This window comes from Canis aureus, chromosome 12, assembly GCF_053574225.1.
Source record: "Canis aureus isolate CA01 chromosome 12, VMU_Caureus_v.1.0, whole genome shotgun sequence".
Taxonomy (NCBI): domain Eukaryota; kingdom Metazoa; phylum Chordata; class Mammalia; order Carnivora; family Canidae; genus Canis; species Canis aureus.
In genome coordinates, this window is record NC_135622.1 from 3,139,445 (window position 1) to 3,154,365 (window position 14,921).

The 14,921-nt window shown below is 37.9% G+C and overlaps 1 protein-coding gene across 2 annotated transcripts in view; it reads right to left on the reverse strand.

Moving 5' to 3' along the window:
- The window catches only part of KPRP (keratinocyte proline rich protein), a 47,403-nt gene that overhangs the window by 20,851 nt on the left and 11,631 nt on the right, over nucleotides 1–14,921 (reverse strand). The gene's annotated exons all lie outside the window — the stretch shown is intronic.

Sequence of the window (14,921 nt, forward strand, 5' to 3'; positions counted from 1 at the left end):
CAACTTGAAGCAATTAAAGTCACCTCAAAGATAGAGGCATCTCTACAGAACGAAGAGAACATGGTCAGAGCTGAAGTTAACATTCTAGGTTGGCTACTTACAGCTGAGTGACCTTTAAAACCAACAGGAGTATTAATTTACTCAACTGAAAATAAAGATAATTAAGCCTTCTTTCCAGAGTTGTTGTGAGGGTTAAGGCAATTATTTTATGTAAAAGAATCCAGCCAAGAATGATACTCAAAATATCCAACATCTACTCAGAATAAATGTTAACCATAAGCAACCAGGCACAGCATTTCCTCCTACTCCTAAGCTGAGCAACCTGATGGCTTTATAGCCGGTGCTCAGCTAATGCTACGGTATAGGGTTTAAAGACAGCATAGTGTAGGACAGACACACTAACTTGGCATCCCAAGATACAGTCAGGATGAGACATCTTTTTATCTTTTGCCTACATAATTTTTGCTTATATAATTTAGTAAGTGATCATTAACAATTTAGAAATAGAGAAATTATACTTAAGATTCTAGACATCCAGCTTTTCTTCTAAATCAAAAGATGTGGCAAACGTGAGCTTAATTTCCATAAACCTGAAAATTAATAATTCCTCTCTTAGGGCATATACTTTTATGTTCTACATATACTTATATGTTCTACAATTCTCCACCATTCTATAATATATCTGTGATGCAATGCACAATATAAGTTTCTTTTTATTATTTTACTTAGGCTCTTGTTTTTCTTTGCTGAGATTAAAGGAAAGTGAAATAATCCTTCTACTTGGATCATTTCACTATTTTATATAACCTTCTAGCCTCTATAGGCATTTAAGATTCTGAGCAAGCTTGTCAGCACAGACTTTAGACAAATTTGGGATTGAATCTGAGCTCCAATACTTGCTAATGGGTGAAAGCTACTTAACGTCCATGAGCCTCAGATTATCTATCTATAAAATGGAAATAAGAAAAAGAAAAAAGAGGAAGAAGAAGAAATAAGAAGAGAAATAAAGAAGAGGAATAAGAATTAGAAAAGCCATAGAATTATCATGTGACTTAAATAAGACAGCTGATCTAAAATACTTAGCACTCAGTTACCCATGTAGCTCTCTGAGCCTTAGTTTCCTCATATGAAGATGGGAATGAAAATACTTCACTAAGTTCTCATGAAGGTAAAATCAGATAATGGTACAAAAGTGCTTTGTGACCTGCAGTGCACATACCGGTCCCTGCCATGGGGAAGTCTCTGCCCAGGTTCACCTGAATTTAGAGTCCAAGTTCTGGGTTCCAACACTCATTCCAAAGGGGGTCTTCAGATACCATTCCAAACTTGAGTAGGATCATAGACTTTCAGAAGGTCAAAGTAACAAGAGTCCCCAGGAATTTATGGTCCTACTCCATCATTCTACAGATGAAGATTCCGAAGCCCCAAAAGATGAACCTCTCTGGGGACTAAAGCTAATGGTTGTCTTGGAGAGACAATTTGTTTTCAACAATATCTAGATAGATGGAGCTATGGAAATATACATGGCTAGACATATAAGCATAGAAACCTAGGAATAGGTGATAACAGGTGTAATGATTTGTAAAATTGATATAAAGATATCAAAAGAAACCTAGGTATATAAATATCTACAAAAATGATAAAAATAGAGATATAATAAAATCTAGAACAAAAGATAGAGACAAGTTAGCAATTTAAAAAATTCAGAAGTATAAAGAATACAAGCTGGGAGTGAAATAGGTCATGTGAAAGAGACACAGAGGCATGAAGTAGCAGCAGATATGCATGCATTAATTTAAAAAGATGAAGGCAAAAAAATAAAAAATAAAAGAATAAAAAGATGGAGGCAACTCAAAAAGCACACATAAATCTAGAGATAACTGACCAAGTACTTGCTATATAACCATCACTTGGCTAAGGATTTGATATGTATTAACTCCCTTCATCTTTAGAATAGCCCATAGGGTACAAACTATTATTATTTTTTATAGCTGAAAAAAATCAAAGTTCAAAGCAGTCAAAATTTGTTGGTGATCATAAGCTTGGAAATGTCAGAACCAGGATTGAAAGCCAAGTTATCTAGAGGTAGAGACTCAGGAAGTAGATAAACAATGAGATGAAGTTACCTTGAGTTACAGATACAGAGAGATACTCTATGCTTTGTTGTACTATGAGACCCTTTTCAGGAGTTATGATCTTCTGGGGCCCAGGCTTGTCGAACCTTAACAGAATTCACTGGTGGGTTAGAATGCCTTGATCCCAAGAGCTAAAATAAATACTTGTCCTCTCTTTGCAAAGATGTATGTTTTTGAACTCTTTTGATAAAACTTCTCCCTTTGTATCACTCACATTTTTTTCATTGGAGTCCCCTCCTATCACTATAGTAGCTGGAGGTGCAGGGACTCATTCCTGAAATGAAGGTGCTATTTGTCATCTCAGGTATCTTTCAACTTTTCCATATAAATTATTAATATTGTGTGACCTCCGCCCTCTAATATTGAAGTAATCGGGGTTTTATCCTGTCACCAGGGTACCATTGAGCTGTCTTCCCTGAGCCCAGTTTCCAGTGGGTCAGATATGCATATTTAAACCATGTAGTACCTATGTGTCAACTAGGGTAAAGGTAAAAAGCACAAAATACTATCACAGATTGTCACCAAATGGCTGTTTAAGAGATAATGAAACAAGGACATCTCTTTGTGTCAGGGAGAACAACAAAAAAAAAGTTAATATTAAACAGAGCAGAAGAGCTTCCCAGTTCTGTTTGCAACTACCCTTAATAGAAACATTAAAAATAAAAGAGGAAGCAAGCACAAGAGGGATGGTGACTGGGGACATTAAATGGACACATAAGGGGATGTAAAGATGTAGAAGGACAGAGAGAGGCCGGAGTTGGAAATGCATAAACAGAGAATGTGTAGAAATGAAGGAGTAATATATGTGTTTCCTCAGCAGGTTAAGAACTAAGCTAGACAAGTCATACCCCTGCTTATATGGAGTATTTGAAGTCTCTGACTGTCTTGTGACACTCATGCCATTAAACAGTAGTACTCTGAGTCTAGAGCAGAACTAAATTAACTACTGTTTTAATCATAATATATTATGATTATTATGGCGATTGGACAGTCCTGCTTCATCAGATGCTAAGCCTCATAGAATATAATCAATGTAGCATTACTAAGTTATCAATATCTAGTGATTTGGAAAAGTATAAAAGGGGTTTGCTGACAAAGATACATCAAATTTCAAGCTATCTTTGGTTACAGAAAAAACCTTTTGCCACATCCTACTCCTCAGTTACACGCTCCCAATGTAGGCTGATGCCTCATGTCTGATGCCTTTTCTCAGAATTCTTTCCTCTGCTCAGAACACTATCTCCTGTTTTTCTCCCCAACTAACTCTATTCCCCTGTGTGCCAGATATCTGCTAGGAATTGCATCACATTTAGCCCACCTCCAAGTTCTCCATCAGCCTCACTTAGCTCTACTATCACCATCACCCAGGTGAAATGAGCCACACCGACTCCAACAGTCTTCTTTTACGGGACCTACAAATAATGTACTTTTTTTACCAATAGATATGGCTTTTTTCACCAGATAATGAGCATCTTGGCAGCAGAAGACTGGGTCTAGCAGAAAGCCGCGTTCCTAGAAAGTGTCCATTAAATGTTTGTTAAATGATGTTATGAAAATCAGCCTAGTAATAAATCCCTGGAGCCAGTTAAAAGAGTTGGTTGCCTAATAGGATACCAAGAAAGACTTCAGTAGATATAAGTTGGCTAGAAAGAAGATGAGATTTCACTTATTAAATTAAGGATATAGATTGCTCTTTTATGTTTGGATTATTTGTTTGCTGTGGGTTTCAAAGATAAACTACCTTCCAATTTGGAGACTAGATACCTTATTATTTATATTTTTGCCTAAATTTAATCTTGAGGTTAACTTATTTCTGTAAAATTCCTTTATTCATTATAAATCTCTTTTATTAACACAAAGAAGACATTAAAAGTTGTGTGGCCTCCAGCAAAGTCACTTAAATTCTCTGGGTCTCAGTTCTAGACAAAAATCCTGAAGTTATTTCTAGTCCTAATATTAGATTCAAATTATAAAGATAAAAATAAAGTTAGAAAGAGATAGAAAATTATAGATTGAGGTAGAACAATGAAATTAATAAATATAGCACTATAATGATAGTGTCATCATTAGATATGTATACAGAAAGATGAGAAGATAAATTTGCATAATATTACAGGTGATATTAATATTAAAATATATTATTCTTCATACTATACATAAAAATTAACTCAAAATACTCTAAAAATTAACTCAAAAAAAGCTAAAACTATAAAACTATCAGTAGAAAACATAGAAGTAAATTAATCAACAGTTTCTTATATACAACACCAAAAGCAGAAGCAACAAAAGAAAAATAGTCAAATTGGGCTTTATAAAAATTAAAAATTTTGTGCTGTAAATGATAACATCAAGAAAGTGAAAAGATGCTCATATGAAATGAAAACACTAATTTAAAAAGATATGTGCATCCCAATGTTTATTGCAGCATGATTGACAGTAGCCAAGATATGAAAGCAACCTAAATGTTTGTTGATAGATGAATGGATAAAAATTATGTGTGTGTGTGTGTGTGTGTGTGTGTGTGTGATTGTGTAGTGGAATCTATATATACAATAGAATATTATGCAATAATAAAAAAGATAAGACCTTGCCATTTTTAACAGCATGGGTGGGCCTAGAGTAGTATATTATGCTAAACAAAGTAAGTCAGACTGAGAAAGACAAATACCATATGATTTCACTCATATGTAGTATCTAAAATACAAATAAATAAGCCAACAAACAAAAAGCAGAATCAGACCTATAAATACAGAGAACAAACTGATGGCTATCAGAGAAAAGGGAGTTTAGGGGATGGGAAAAATGGGTGAAAGGGAATGGGAGATATAGGCTTCTAGTTATGGAATAAATAAGTCACAGAGATGAAGGCACAGCACAGAGAATATAGTAAATGATACTGTAATAGTGTTGTATGGTGACAGATGGTAGCTACACTTCTAGCGAGCACAGTATAACGTACAGAGATATTGAACCATTATATTGTACACATGAAACTAATGTAACACTGTGTGTCAATTACACTCAACTTAAAAATACCTGAATCTCAAGAAAATGAAAAGATAACCCACAGAATAAAAGAAAATATTTGTAAATTATATATCTGAAACAGGACTTGTATCTAGAATATATAAAGAACACCTACAACTAAATAATAAAAAGATATTACAATTTAAAAATAGACAATGGATCTGAATAGATTTTTCTCCAAAGAAGATATACAAATGGCCAATAAGCACATAAAAATATGTTCAATATTATTGGTCATCAAGGAAATTCACATCAAACCCTCAAGTGACATACCACTTCATACACACTAGCATGACTATAATGGAAAAAAAAAAAGGCACTAACAGGTGTTGAGGAAGACATGGAGAAATTGAAACCTTCAACACCATTGCTGGTGGGAATGTACATGGTGCAGCCACTGTGGAAAACAGTTTGGCAGTTCCTCAGGTTAAACATAGAGTAGCCATTGATCCACCAAACCACTTCTACCAAAATGAAAATATTATCAAGAAAAATGAAAATATGCATTTACTCATAAATTTGTACATGAATACATTGTAGCAGTGGCATTTACAATAGTCAAACTGTGGCAACAATCCAAAGGTCCATCAGCTGATGAATGGATAAACACAAAGTGGTACACTGACACAATGGAATATGTATTTACCATTAAAAAAATGAAGTTCTGATACAGACTACAACATTGGTAAACCTTATAAACATTATGCTAACTGAAAGAAGCTGCTCACAGAAGACCACATACTGTATGACTCCATTTCTTTTTTTTTTTTTAAGATTTTATTTATTTATAGGGAATGTGCACAAGCACAGGGGAGGGGCAGAAGAAGAGGGGGAGAGAGAATCTCAAGCGAACTCCCTGCTGAGCACAGAACCCAATGTGGGGCTCAATCTCATGACCCTGAGATTATAATCTGAGTTAAAACCAAGAGTCTGAGACTTAATCAACTGAGCCACCCAGGTGCCCCTGTATGATTCCATATCTATAAAATGCCCAGAATAGCCAAATCTGTGGAAACAAAAAGTAGGGCTTGGGGGAATGGGTTGTGACTGCTAATGATTTCACAGGACTTCATTTTGGAGTGATAGAATATTCTAAAATTAAGTTGTGACAATTATACAGTTCTGTGAATATACTAAAAACACTGAATTGTACACTTCAAGTAGATGAACTATATGAAATGTGAATTATATCTCAATAAAGATTATATATCTGTATTTACATGGATATATGTGCATGTGTATACATATAAACATATATGAACATATCATATACAGACACACACACACAGATATATTCCTAAATATTGGTAAAACCTAAATCACATTCATGAGGCATAGACTCACAGGGTTTTTGAGAGCCAGCCTCCCTGTTATATATATGGTATCTCCTACAATATCCCTATTGTCCCTATTGGAACCTCAGTCAGGCATCTTTCCCAAGCATCCTGGGAACACAAATCACCCAGACTGACATGTTCACTGGAAGCTGACCCATAATCCAAGGAAATAGTGTATGTATTCTTCTCAGTGATGACTACTTTTTTATATTTTCCCTATTAATAGTCATTATCTCAAACACTCTATGCTAGAAGAATGTGATCTTAGTTCATGATGTTAAGCTTTTTAAATATGCTGATGGGCACTAAGGAGGGCACTTGATGGGATGAGCACTGGGTGTTACACTATATGTTGGCAAATTGAATTTAAATATTAAAAAACACAAAAAGCAAAGATGTTAAAAACACTCAATAAGTATTTATAGATCACTGGATTACTAAGTGAGATTAGTGGATTCCTAAAATTGATTACTGGATTCCTAAAATTGAGTTAAGAGTAGTCATCATCCATTCACTCAACAAACACTCTCTGAGCAGCTATTTACAGCCTCTGCCCTCAAGAAGCTTGCAGTCTAATGAAGAAAACACATAAATGAATTGACATTTGTAATGCAGAGTGTTAAGTAAAGCTTTGATAGATATAAGCACCAGATAGGGACCTAGAAAGAGGTCACCTAAAGAAAGGAGAATCCAGAGCCACTGCCTTCCAAAGACTTTACTTTCTGTCTCTGGAGAAAAAGCTACACATATTCACAAGTGGGAGAATGAGACTGTGAGCTTCCAAGCCTGAAATTGAGTGGCCCACAGCCTCAAAAGGCAATTGTCTGTGACAGAGTTGCCAGATTGAGCAAATAAAAATACAAAATGCCCAGTTTGAATACAATTTTAGATAGACTACAAATATATTTCAGCATATGTATATCCCAGGGACTGAAGGAATTAAGAAAGTTATTTTAAGTAATCCAATCAAGAACTTGGCAGAAGACTGAACAGACATTTCTCCAAAGACCTACAAATAAATGGCCAATAGAGACATGAAAAAATGCTCAATATCATTCAGTATCAAGGAAATACAAATCAAAACCACAGTGAGATACCACCTCACACCAATCACAATGGCTAAAATTAACAAGTCAGGAAATGACATATGTTAGTGAGGATGCAGAAACAGGGGAAACCTCATGCAGTGTTGGTGGGAATGCAAGCTGGGGCAGCCACTCTCTGGAAAGCAATATGCAGGTTCCTCAAAAAGTTGAAAACAGAGCTACCCTACGACGCAGCAATTGCACTACTGGGTATTTACCCCAAAGATACAAATGCAGTGATCCAAAGGGGCACCTGCACCCCCAACATTCATAGCAGCAATGTCCCTAATAGCCAAACTATGCAAAGAGCCCAGATGTCCATCGACAGAAGAATGGATAAAGAAGATGAGGTATATATATATATATATATACTACTCAGCCATCAAAAAAAGAAATCTTGCCATTTACAACATGGGTAGATCTAGACAGTACTATGCTAAGCGAAATAAGTCAATCAGAGAAAGACCATTATCCTATGATCTCACTCACATAGAATTTAAGAAACAAAACAGAGGATCATAGGGGAAGAGAGAAAAAATAAAACAAGATGAAATCAGAGAGGGAGATAAATCATAAGAGACTCTTAATCAGGGGATCCCTGGGTGGCTCAGCGGTTTAGCGCCTGCCTTTGGCCCAGGGCGCGATCCTGGAGTCCCGGGATCGAGTCCCACGTCAGGCTCCCGGCATGGAGCCTGCTTCTCCCTCCTCCTGTGTCTCTGCCTCTTTCTCTCTCTCTCTATAATAAATAAATAAATAAATAAATAAATAAATAAATAAATAAATCTTTTAAAAAAAAGAGACTCTTAATCATAAGAAACAAACTGAGGGGTGCTGGAAGGGAAGGTGGTGAGGGGATGGGGTAACTGGGTGATGGACATTAAGGAGGGCACATGATGTAATGAGCACTGGTTATTTATTACCTAAGACAGATAAATCAAGATCTCTACCTCTGAAACCAATAAAAACATTATATATTAATTAATTGAATTTAAATTAAAAAAAAAGAATTTACATTCCAATGGAGAGAAATAAATAATAAACTGAATGAGTAAGTTAAAAGAAAAAGAAAGATATTTCAATACTAATACAGATTGGAGGGATGATGGTGATAACGTTGGTGATGCTGATTCATTCATTCTTCCATGCATGCATTTTTCATTCAGCTAATGGGTACTTACTATGTATAAAGCATTGTGCTACATCCTGGGGCTACAGTGATAAGATAAACAAATGACTGTAGCCCCTGTTCTTAGAGAGATTTTGGTCAAGTGGAGAGACAAACATTAATCAAAGGGCCACATAGGTAGTCAATGAAATCCCTGATCAGTGTTTGACAGGAGAGGTTCACGGGAGGCCAGGAAGGCTTTCCTGAGTAAGGCAACATGGGGCTAAGATCTAAAGATAAGAAGAAGCACCAGAGCATGAGGAGCATGGTAGAAGGAGGGAAGAGCATGTATGAAGAGATAGCAAGGAGGACTGGAGGGATGGTGGCACATTCACCGAACTGGAAGCCACCAGTCAGTGTAGGCAGGAGGAAGGGACCACCAGGTGTACATCTTCAGATGGCAAGCCCCAGTTCTAAGCAGAAGTATGCCAAGACCAGACTCTGGGTGCCCTGCAAGGGGTAGTATGGAGCTTACTGGTACAGAAGCAAGAACACAGTTGTGGGGACTCTTTGTCTTAACACAGAAAATGGATTGTTGATTCTGTTAGTGTTAGGCACCCTCAGACACAATCCATGCTTTACGCTATTGGATCTCAAGAAGTAAAACCAATCGAGAGACTGAGCCCCCAGGAAAAAGGCAAGATCTCTGGGGGCAGACATGCCTGGGCTTATCCTGTAGCTGTCTGTCCAGCAGCTGTGTAGAACAGCAAGTCACTTACTCTCTCTGAGCCTTGCTTAGTTTCAACTTATATAAAATGTAAACAATAGCTGGTGCATAGGTGGTTGTAAAGTCTAAATAAAAGGTATGTAAGGAGTCAAGCCATGAATAGGCCCTTAATAAACACAATTATCATTATTATCACCATCATATTATTATTATTATTATTATTAACACTACAGACATTTTCATTACATCATGATGCTCACCTAATGGAAAGAATAATTATTTCTGAAACAGTTTTCAATGAGCCAAAATTATTTGGAATATGAAGTCATATAGGTCTGGCCATGTGACTTCAGAAATAATTAAGAGTAAGAACTGGGGTTTCGCACCATGGTCTCAGCTTTCACATGTCCCCTACTGTGCCCCCCACCTCCCCGAATCTCTGTATCTTCATATCTCAACACTGTTGGTTGTTTCCCTTGCTGACTTATCAAAGTATTATAAAGTGTGATACATATTATGAACATTCTTTAATATAAATCACAGGAAACATGAAAGCTACTACCCTGTACATGCAATCTGGTTTCTAACACTAGACTAACAGAAGGGAAGAAGATCCCTTTTCCAAGATTAAGGGACAAAGTCACTAAACTTGGTCTGGAATTTTCCTAGAGTGTTGTCTGGACAAGGCAGTGCACTGGCTGGTATGTTCAGAAGCTGAATTGGGCAGTTTTGCCTGGAGAAACTCCAATGGCACTGGTGGGGCAGGGGTGCAGGGAAGTGGTGCTAAGGGATCACAGGACAAAGAGCAGAGGTGCTAGAAGGAGAAATTTTATTTTCTTCCATGGTGGGATTGGGATATGCTGGTTCCACAGGAGGGTGCCTGGGGTTAGGGAACAAGAAGTTTGGGGGAGCGCAGGGACAGGAGAAGACTTCATTTTAGCATCTCAAACTTGAACAGAAGAAATGGTGAGGAGAGGGGAGGTCCAGGTTACTTGCCCTCTCATGGCTGCTCCTCCAGACATGACCCAAGTCAGCAGCAGCCCCCAGAGATGTGGCAGTAGCTGAGCACTTACTTTCACCCCTGGGATGAGGTTATGCTTCTCATACTTTCAGCTCAAGGACTCCAGAATCTCTGTGTATAGGGCCAAGAGGATATCTGTTCCCCAGGCTGCTGCATGCCAGCCATTCTACCTTCATGCATTCACTCCTTCATTAAGTCAATAAATATGTATTGTCTATTTTGAAGCCAGATTTTTTCAAATGCTCTTGTCATAAAGATCAGCCAGGATTCCTTAAGGATGTACCTGGACATAATGCACTGTAAATCAATTTACTATGTGCTATTCGAGGGAGGGCTCTTTGACCCAGGTGTGATCCTTAACAGCTCTTAGCTCAGAATAGTGCCAAGTTCTTTGGCATGTCTCTCTGTTCTTCCAGAGGGAAAGCCCACTTTTGGCAGAATCTGTACTGGTCTTTTTTCTTCTCCATTCTCCTCTGTAGTCCCACTGAGTACTCACAGAAGGGGTTGATATAAGGAAGAAATGAGTGAATGTCACTGACAGTGAATTAATAAGGATATGCCTTTGGGATATACATGGAGAAGCTTGGATCTAAGGATCTAATTTTTTGACCATGAATCTCATTATCTATCAGTGCCTCAGATAGTACTCTTATTAGGCTTGAGAGCACAAACCAACCAAAATTAAAATCAGATGAACTGTGGGTATATGTAAGCAGGCCAGTCAAGGTAATAAAACTCAGGTCACTGGCCAGAAAGAGAAGCTCAAGGGGCAACCAACCAGTGGCCAGGAGGCAACACAAGGGATTGTGGGATCATGGTAGAGACAGTGACACGAGAAGCCATAGGAGACTGGAACTGGAGATGGTAGGTAAGTGACAATTCTGCCACTTGGCCATTGGGGATTCCACTGGGCTTTGTTTCAAGACCAATGTATAAAGATAGGGAATACTCACATGTGAAAATTCATGCTTTGCTTATTGACACACTTGAAATTAAAGACAAGTAGGTCTAACTAGGCAGAGATATATGTTGTACATTGGAGAGAGCACTCTACTAAGTGCTCAAAAATACAAGAATAATTATTCCTGCCTTGGAGGCCATTACAAGCCAGCATGGAAAACAGATGAGGGTGCATATGACTTCTCTGTGAGACACACACCCTGGTGCTACTAGAGCTTAGGAGAAGGCACTGGAGAGGAACATGGTATCTGGCTGATGATACGGCAATGAGGTCATCATATTTTCAGGATCAAAGAGAACTGAGGACTCCAAGACTTCATTGATGGACAACAGGCAGGGAAATAGAATGGATAGAATAGGAATGGTCAGTACTAGCCTAGAAAAAGGAAACAAAGACTTGCATTATTGTTCAAAGAAAGAGTCCTAAAGACCTAAAGGTGATCATCATTGCAAAATGCCCCAAGGAGTCTATTTCATTTGGCTGTTAGGACATCAATAATGACCTCAGAAAGACTGATTTCAAAGGAAATGTGAGAGCAGAAGTCATTACTTATCCTTTCTATCAATGAATTTGGCTTATAAAGTGGTAAATAATGAAGAAGTGAAAAACAACTTTATAAGGAAGAAGAAAGCCCAGAGATGAGATAACTACCATTTCTTGAGGCTTGCCAAAACAAAAACCTTAAGAACATTAGGACAGTACTCAATTGAATGTGGAATGCGCAGAATTGATTGATTCAGGAAAGAAGAGAATAACGTGGGTTGAGTTAGTTATGGAGGCTGGTTCAAAGGACCAAGAGGAGTGGCCATATGGGAGTAGCCATATTGTGTACTGATGCTGATGCTGATACCTTCATTAATAATGAAGGTATGTTTGATCATGATGGTGGTTTGCAGAAAAACTGTAATCTGTGAAATGAATGTGTTCCTGAGAGTCATGTCACATGAGAGCAAATTGTTATTGTCCTCTCCTAAGCCATTTAGTTGCACATAATAACTCATTTAATCCTTACAACAATCCTATGAGTTATGTGATTATGCTAGCCTTTTCTGGGGGTTAGAGAAGTTAGTGACTTTATTAATTCAACATCATACAACCAGAATTTCATTGAAATAATATGTAAGTATTTAATTCATATGTATTACCAATGAAAGATAATTTTCAATAATGTAATAAAACACTTAAAATGACTAACTTAAATGGAATTAATCATTATTTCATAAAAAGCATTCTTACACATTTGTCAGAGTGTCATTTAATTTAGTAACACTTCCACCTATCATTGGCCAATGAACACCCAAGAGAAAGGAGGACATAAGAGAGACAACTATCCAGGATGTTTTCAAGTTTTGAACTGGGCAGAGGTGATGCTATTCTATGAGTTGAAATCAATAGAGAGGAAGTTTGATGAATGGAGGGCTAGGGAACGGTTTTGTAAGATTTTATTTTAGAGAGAGAGTGTATGTATGTGTGCAAGCACACGAGCAGGCAAGGGTGAGGGGAGCAAAGGGGGAGGGAGAGGGAAAGAGAATCTCCAGCTGACTGGGGATTGAGTGCCAAGCCCTAAATCCAGGGTTAATCTCAGAACCCTGAGATCCTGACCTGAGCTGAAACCAAGAGTGACTAAGTTTAACTGACTGAGCCATCCAGGAGCCCCTTAGGGAATGGTTTTTATACGGTAAAATTTGAATTTGGAATGAGAATGGTGCCCTTGATTGGAAAAATCTGGAAGGCACCCAAATGATTCCCCCTGAAGTTCAGGAAAATATTTGGACTTTGCATGTTGACCTAGGAGCTAGGTAAACAAAAAACATTTTTCATGCATCCATAATATTCCATTCTAGATACTGAAGACATGGTATTGGGCAAGATAACAAGGTTCATACTTTCAGAGAGTTCACATTAAATGGGAAGAGGAGGGCACAAAAAAAGTAACTAAATAAGAAACCAGTTGTTGGTGATATGTGAAGTAAAGAACATAAAGCATAGTGATGTGCTTGAGTGCCAACGGGCTACTTTAGATTCAGGGGTCACTGAAGGGCTCTCTGAGAAGGCCTGCTCAGTTGTCAGAGTGACATGTTAACTGAGGCCACAGGAGCAGATAACATTGCCCAGGAGAGGTGAAGAGAAGGAGGAATGAACAGGAGTGAAAGGCTCAGACACTGCTGGAAAGCCAGCTTTGTTCTTACTATGTGACCATGGACAAATTATTTAACTTCTCTGGACCTCAATTTCCTTATCTATAAAATTAATGAAGAACCAAAGTTACACATCTGTGAGAATCAAATTAGAACATCATATAAATTAATGAATTTCTGGCAACACAGACCTTAGACATACAGAACTAGAGAAATCAGATACACTGTCCTCTCCCTTATTACTTTGTTGACCTGTCCATCTGTTCATTCATTCATTCACTCATTTTAATAATATAAGAAGACTGGGGAACCCACCCAAAAGAAAGCTAGGATTCAACAATAACCTACCTCAAACCACAAGATCCTGTCCCACAGGCCTCACTCTGCCCCTCCTCAACCAAAATATTAATTATTAAAAAAAAAAAAAAAACCTTTTATCCATACCACATTCCATTTCTTTTATTCATACCACATTCCATTTCACATAGTTCATTTCCAACCATATATACAATAGGTAAAAAAGAGATATGTTGCTTCTTTTAAACTTAAACTTTTAAATTCCTCTTCTCTTACTTTCATTTTAGGAGCTTTTCAAGGAATATGGTTTATTGGAACACTTTTCATGTCAGTTGCTCAGGCCACAATCCTCTAGCCCAGGGCTACTACTCTACAGGGAGGAAAAAGCTTGCCTTCTGGCTAAAGTTAGTACCTCGGTCGGGATGGTAATAAGACTCAGAACTTGATGCCCTCTCTTTATTCCTCTTCTTATACAATTTGTCTTTCTGGGGAAAGGGACAGCCACCTAAGTCACCAGGAAGGCTGCCGATCTTAATACTCTTATGTGAGGTTTCCTCCTCATTGGTCTAATGTGATTCCCTCCACATCCCTGGTCTAACCACTTCTAGTCATGAGACCTCACCTGGGAGCTAGCCAAAACTAGTACCCAACTAAATGAAAACCCAACCGATAACTGTTTCTCAGGGAGGCCAGCTGTAAGGACTACCTGTGTTGGAATGTCGCTTAGATAATGATGGATTTCTATCTTCACTGATTTTCATTAATGTCCTCTACTGACTACTTAAGGTACAAAAGTGAGTAATTTCCCCTTATAAAACTTTTCTAGTGTTTTCCATGGGTTAAAAATGGTGGATTCTTCACAGCCTTCATAGCACAACACGGCTTTCATGGCACAACATGGCATGATATTTCAGTCCATTTCCAGGGACCCATTAGTAGCCTAGGATGCAACGGAAAAGAGAGAGGACTACATTCTCCTGCAGGTCCTTTAGGGTAGAATGGTGATCAATAGCAATTATGTTTGAGGGATGCCTCCCGTCACTTTTGACGCTGGAATCTCTGACATATCCACATGGGATGCCACCAGG